Here is an 8,039-nt window from a genome sequence, read left to right on the forward strand (position 1 = left end):
GAGTAAAATATGGGATGTAACAACCCACGAATTAGGTGGATTAATTGATATCAAACTGTTACAGCTTTCTGAAAAAAGGACCAAGTCGCATAGATAAACTTCTTCTTCTTCTTCGCTTCATTCCCTTGAATACTGAATTTTCAAAGTTATTTTGTCCGAATGGCGAATATAACCATATTGTTGCGACATTCGGGTTCGTGGATCTCTGAAAGCGATTACGTAAATTATAGAATTGATGGAATACTATTGAGAGAGAATGCAACCTACAATGATCTAGTCGATGGTATTTCAACACAACTAGGGATCGATTGTTCACGCAAAAGAATGGAGATAAGATACATGATGGAAGGCAATGTAACTCCAATGGAAATTTGAAATAAGATGGGTATGAGGTTTTTTAATCCAATTGTGGTTTATATCCATTATTAATAACAACGGAAGAGCAAAATTTTGGATGCAGCAACAATGGTGAAATTTCTTTTGACCAAGATACATCCATGGTTGAAGTTATTTTGGATGCAGCAACATACGATTATTTAACCTTAAAATCCAAACCTTGCTTTTCTTTGATAGCGTCACATAATATTTAAGAGCATTTATTAAAAAATTACAACAAAAACTAAACATAATTAATTAAAAAGTTTTTTCTCGATTCTTTTAAGTTATCGATCTCTTTCCGAAGCAAAGAATATTCTTTTTGACTAAAACTGGAATCATCTTCTGTGCTTTTGGATTGTGGAATTTGCTCTTGGATATTATGAGTCTGGTCCTGATTATAAGTATTTTTGGAGTGTGTGCTTTGCACTTGGTTATTGTGAGACTGCTCGTGATGAAAAGTAGTATGCTGCTTATTAAATTACTAATAGAAGCCAACTAAGAATCTTCTAGAATCAGTTAGTTTGTTATAAAGTTGGTTAGAGGCTATTGATGCAGTAAAGGATATAACACGTGATTAATGTGAAGTTAGTTAGAGTCTGAGTCAGCACAAGTGTCATCTATATAAAAAGATAAAAGTGTATTAGATAGTGTAGTAAAAAAGCTTAGATTCTAGAGCTATATTGTAATGGAGCTCCTACAATTTCAATCAATGAAGTTTTATGTTTTTACTACTTTGTAGAGTTTAGAAAATTTATATGGTATCAGAGCTCTGATCAAGGGCAAAACTAAGAAGAAGAAGAAATCAGATCCTTAAAGCTTTGAAGGTTAACAATGGTGCAAACACAGACAGAAGAAGCAGAGGTTGATCCGCAGACAAATCACAATCATCCTCTTCATCTACAAGCTTCAGATACTTCTGGAGTTGCATTGATTCCTATGAAGCTCACTGGGCAAGAAAATTATGGTGTATGGAGCAGATCAATGCGTCTGGCACTAGTCAAAAACAAGCTTGAATTTGTTGATGGCACATATGCTAAGAGTTCATACAAAGGAGATCTAGCAATTAGATGGGAAGGGTGTGATGTTGTTGTGCTATCATGGATCAGTGCAGCAATAGCTCCGGAGTTGATGACAAGCATTGTTTATGCATCTAGTTTGAAGAAGATCTGGAACGATTTTAAGGAACGGTTTGATAAATCGAATTTGACCAAAAATTTTCATCTGTGGAAGGAGATCAGCATGATTCATCAAGGTACTGATTCTGTAACTTCTTATTAGTCGAAAATGAGAGATCTGTGGGATGAAATGGATGTAATGGTACCATATCCTTCTTGTGATTGTGTGGAGTCAAGTTCTCATGTTGAACATGTTAAACAACAAAGACTACTACAATTCTTAGTAGGACTAAATGAAAGTTATGCACAAGTTAGAAGTTCTATTCTACTTAGTGCAACTATTCCGAGCGTTAATCAAGCTTATGCAATGGCAATTCAAGAGGAGAGTCAAAGGAGACTAGGACAAGCTGAAGGTGGTAAGGATCCTTTAACAATGATGGCAGGTAGAACTACACAATCACACAATTTTCAAACACAAAAACACACTTTCCAAGCTAGGAAACCTCAAGGTCAGAACTCACATGGAAAGAGGTCGGGGCTGATCCAAACAAAATCACACTTTCCAACTGATTTTAAAAGCAAGAGAAAGTCATCAGCAAATGAGGATACTATGCCTCATGCCAATGCCTCAACAGTCACTTCATCAGATTCAGAGAAAAATGAAGGATCTGGTTCTAAGTTCTATTTTCCAGAAGGATAATTTACTAGAGACCATTATGATCAACTCCTTAGCATGGTGGATCCACCAACAGGAACTTGCAAGGCTAATGCTCTAGCAGGTAAACATGCTTTATCTGGCAATATTAATGCTGATGTTAGATGGATAATTGATTCAGGGGCTACACATCATATAACATATTGTAAGAGTCTGCTAAGTGAATGCAGAAAATTATCAGACTCACATCACAACAAGGTGCAGGTACCAACAGGAAATAGAATACATGTTGATCATGTTGGAGATGCATTGATTTTGGGAGATTGTAAGATTAAAAATGTTCTACATGTACCAGACTTCAGATTCAATTTACTATCAGTATCTAAACTGACCAGGGATTTGAAGTGCATGGTGTCTTTTTATCCTGACTTCTGTGTAATGCAGGCTCTATGTACTGGAGAGGTGATTGGGATTGGTAAAGAAGAGGAAGGTCCGTATATCCTGAGGCATAGGCATGAAGTTACACCTATAATTGGAGATGTTCTAAAAGAGAAGAATTCAACAGAGCATAGACTGTGGCATCTTAGATTGGGCCATCCTTCAATAAAAGTAATGAAACATCTCTCAATGTTGAAGAATATAATTGATGAAAATATGCTGACTGATTGTATGATTTGTCCCCTAGCAAAGCAATGTATGCTTAAATTCCCTTCTAGTATCACTCACACTACTAAGATGTTCCATCTTGTTCACTTAGATGTTTGGGGACCTCATAAAGATCCCACTTATGATAGAAAACATTATTTTCTGACTATTGTAGATGATTTTAGCAGATTCACATGGATTACTCTGTTACAATTGAAGAAGGATGTAGTAGTTGTGTTGAAAAGTTTTATAGCCATGATTTGTAATCAGTTTGATTGTTCAATAAAAATTCTGAGGTCTGACAATGGTACTGAGTTTTTTAACAAGCAAATCTCTGATTTACTACCTTCATTAGGCATTATACATCAAAGTAGTTGTCCTTATACACCACAACAGAATGGTGTTGTTGAAAGGAAACATAGACATATTTTGGAAGTTGGCAAAGCCTTGAAGTTGCAATCTCATATGCCTAGCAGGTTCTGGGGTGATTATGTACAAACAACAGTCTAGTTAATCAACAGACTGCCCACTGATGTATTAAAAGGGTGTTCTCCTTATGAAGTGTTGTTTGGGAAATCACCTAGCCTAGATCACATTAGAGTGTTTGGTTGTTTATGCTATGCTAGTGTGTTGCCTAGAGGAGGAAAGTTTGAGGCCAAAGCAAAGAAATCAGCACTACTGGGATTCTCTACCACACAAAAGGGATACAAGTTGTATGACTTAGATCAACAGAGTGTGTTTGTCAGTAGGGATATTGTATTCAAGGAGAGGGTATTTCCTTTTAAAGATTTGCAGTCTGACAATGAAGGTCCCTATCCTTTGTTTTTACCCTTCTCAGATCATGCAGATGAAGCTCCAACTCAGAATTTATATCTGAATGCTGACTTGCAAACACCAGAAGTTTCTCCTGTTGAATCTCATGCACATGTCACAGCATCAGATTCAGACCTTGTTGTAGAAGAAATTTCTCCACAAACTCATGTAGATTCACTGCAAGAAGAAGATGTGATTCCAGTTGCTCCCATACAAGAGGTGCCACTAGCCAATGTTGGTCCAAGGAAGACACACAGATCATGCAAACCACCTGTGTGGCTCAAAGATTTTGTTGTGCCCAAGAAAGCTAATCCCCACTCTATTAATAATTATGTTTGTTATGACAATGTATCCCATGTTATCAAACTTACTTACATGCTTTTTCAGCAACTATAGAGCCTCATTCTTTCAATGAAGCCTCTCAAGATAAGCTATGGATGGATGCCATGCAGCAGGAAATCCTAGCTTTAGAAGACAATGACACTTGGACCATTGTTGAGTTGCCACCAGGTGAAAAGGCAATTGGTTCAAAGTGGGTGTACAAGATCAAATACAAGTCAAATGGTGAAGTGGATAGGTACAAAGCTCGACTAGTTGCAAAAGGATTCACTCAAAGAGAAGGCCTTGATTACCATGACACCTTCTCTCCAGTTGCAAAGATGGTTACCATCAGAACCATTCTAAGTCTGGCAGTTTCACATGGCTGGGATCTTTCTCAAATAGATGTCAATAATGCTTTTTACAAGGTGATTTAGTTACAGACATCTACATGGAACTTCCTCTTGGCTTCCATAAGAAGGGTGATAATAAAGTATGTAAGCTAAGAAAGTCACTCTATGGTCTCAAGCAGGCATCAAGACAATGGAACATCAAGTTTACTGATGCACTATTGTCAGCAGGATATTCTCACAGTGCCCATGACCACTCCTTGTTCATAAAAAGGGAAAGAGATGACATGGTTGTGATTCTGGTGTATGTTGATGATCTCTTAATCACTGGAAGTAGCTCTCAAATGATTCAAGAGGCAAAAGCAACACTGCACAAAAACTTTAAGATGAAGGACTTGGGAAGTCTCAAATATTTTTTAGGGATAGAGATTTTGAAGTCAAAGGAAGGGATATTATTGAATCAAAGGAAGTATGCCTTGCAACTCATTTCAAAAGTTCGATTAAGTGGAGCAAAGGTTGCAAGTACCCCTTTAGAGTTCAATCAAAAGCTAACTAGTATAGAATATGATCAACACATTGGGAACACTACTGATTCTGCTGATACAGAGCTGAAAGACATCACAACATACCAGAGGTTGATTGGGAAGTTACTGCATTTGATGATTACCAGACCTGATATTTGCTTTAGTGTACAGGTGTTGAGTCAGTTTATGCAACATCCAAAAACCTCACATTGGGAGGCTGCACTGAGGATTGTGAAATATGTTAAAAATTCCCTAGCCCTTGGAGTTTTGCTTAAAAGGGAATCATGTCCTCTTGAGCTCACAGGATATTGTGATTCAGACTGGGCCTCATGTCCCAACACACGTAGATCAGTGACATGATATATAGTAAAACTTGGTGATTCTTTGATCTCTTGGAAGTCTAAAAAACAGCAAATTGTTAGTAGAAGCTCTGCTGAAGCAGAGTACAGAAGTCTAGCAGCCCTTGTAGCTGAATTGGTATGGTTGGCAGGGTTACTTGCTGAACTGAATTTTCCAGTCACTAATCCAATTAAGGTGTTTACAGACAGCAAATCAGCTATACAAATAGCTGAGAATTCAGTTTTTCATGAATGCACGAAACATATAGATATTGATTGCCACTTTATTCGAGAAAAGGTGAAGTCCAATTTCATTAGCCCCACGTATCTTTGCACCACTATGCAGCCTGTTGACATCCTTACTAAAGGTCGGGGGTTAGACAACATCATCATCTTTTGAGCAAACTTGGTGTGTTGGATATCTTTCACCCTTCAGTTTGAGGGGGTGTATTGAATTACTAATAGAAGCCAACTAAGAATCTTCTAGAATCAGTTAGTTTGTTATAAACTTGGTTAGAGGCTATTGATGCAGTAAAGGATATAACACGTGATTAATGTGAAGTTAGTTAGAGTCTGAGTCAGCACAACTGTCATTTATATAAAGAGATAAAAGTGTATTAGATAGTGTAGTAAAAAAGCTTAGATTCTAGAGCTATATTGTAATGGAGCTCCTACATTTTCAATCAATGAAGTTTTATGTTTTTACTGCTTTGTAGAGTTTAGAAAATTTATACTGCTTTTCACCATACTTGTGTGGATGGTCGATGTCTGGATTAATCAATGGTTGTTTACCCTTGCTGATCATTGTTTCTTCTATGCAACCACGCATATCAGGAGTGTCATATTTAACAGGATGTGATGTAGAATCCAACTTATGTTTCTTGTAAGGCTGCGCCGATGATGATCTAGACACATTAGACATCATGTACACATTTGGCGGCGGTGGGGTACTAAAATCATCAAATCCATCAGGAACAATAGAAGTGTCAGCATGATTTCGAGCAGTCTCCGTAAAATAAGTCAAGTCCAATTCAGTTGGAGACGGAAAAATGTTCCTATATGTGACCTAAAGTTTATAAGATACATTTTAGATGCTTACATATTAAGAAATGAATAAATAGCACGCTAGTTAGTTTAGAATGACTGTAATAGTACTAGATACACCTACTTGGGGAAATAACTTTATAAAATGTAACATGGCAGATACATCTGGAAACATTACTAGATACAACAATATCTAGTTGATATAACTTTAAAAGATATATGGTAGATACATAACAGATACAATACTAGTTACATGAAAGATGCATGCCAGATACAAATACTTACTTCATTCAAAAAAAGTTTGACTTCATGATGGTGTTGAATTTAGGTTGTGGATCAACAACACGCCAGTTCAGAATTCTTGGAACTAAGTTATCATGACGAACAACTAATGTTGGTGGGAGTTACATGCAACACTCATAAATCCATACTTACGGCATTCCCCGAAGGTGATACAATTTCTTAGTAAAATTCATTTTGCGCCTATATGATTCCATCAAGGATTTGAATGACAACTTCCCCCATGGAAACTGTTCGTATGTACCATTATCAACCATCACAAAGTCTCTTATAGGAATGGAAACATCATTCTATTGGGAAAAGATAAAATTGTGGATGAAGTACAATATCGAAATCTTGACAGCGTCTTCATCGTTACTCCCCCACCTCTTGTCATCAAAACACTTGATAAGGTGTTCCTTCTTAACATTTTCACTGTCATAGAAATAGTCAACTTGGAGCCTATTATTAGAAGTAACATCAGCCATGAAGCCTTCTTCATTAATCATTACCATTACACTTGAGCCCAGTAATCAGAGCAAACTCAGCAATAGTGAAACGAAGGTTAGATCCATTTGCACGTAGCCAAAATTCATCTTTATTTTCTTGATCAATTTCGAGTGTCATTAGGCAACGATGTAATTGTGGTTGAAATGTGCAATTTGAAATATCCAAATACATACCAAAATATGTTTGCCTGAACATGTCGAATTGTTGAGCAGTAAGATTATCAAATACATACCAAAACATATTTGCCTGAACATGTCGAATTATTGAGCAGCAAGATTATTCTTAATATTTTGAATAGCGTCATCATTTGCAGAACTAACGATACGCAAAGCATGAACGGGAGGATTTTTACAAACAACTCGAACTCCTATAAAACATAAGAAATGTAGTATTCTGTGCTAACATTCTTATGTATCTATAATATGTGTTTTTATAACAAAAACAACCTTCTTACTATAAAGTGTATAATTATTATTGAAATTGAAGATACATAAGAAAGTTATATCTACATAATACTTTTCAAATCCAAATTCATATAAAAGATTATTCAACACAATAGATGCATAAATACCCAAATCGTAAAGATTTGAACAAACACAATATAAATTGAAAATAAAAAAAGTTTGCATGTCACAATAGATGAATTAATCTTAACAATTAACAATAACAATATATTGAAAAATGCTATAGAAAAAATTCAAAAAAGGGACCATACCTGTATCTGGTCAGATTCTAATAGGTCTTGCTGCATTGATTGTGTATCTGAACATTAATTGATTCTTGGCATTTTTCAGCCATTTTAATTGGATCATTCCTAAACTTAGTTCTACTCTCTGCTAGAATGTTGGAAGATGAATAGTCAGAACCAGAGGCGGGTCTAGGATTTGGAGGTCATGGGTGCCACATCGTTCAAGTAAGATAAAAGGATCATTTGCTTTAATTTTGGGTTACAATTCGGGTTATTAATTTTTTTTATTTTTATAAACAAATCGATCAAATATGCATTTTAATAATATATTTTCTTTAGATATTCCGAGATTAGAGACAACTGAAAAAATTAATTTTTATTT

This window comes from Solanum stenotomum, chromosome 2 (genome assembly GCF_019186545.1).
Source record: "Solanum stenotomum isolate F172 chromosome 2, ASM1918654v1, whole genome shotgun sequence".
Taxonomy (NCBI): domain Eukaryota; kingdom Viridiplantae; phylum Streptophyta; class Magnoliopsida; order Solanales; family Solanaceae; genus Solanum; species Solanum stenotomum.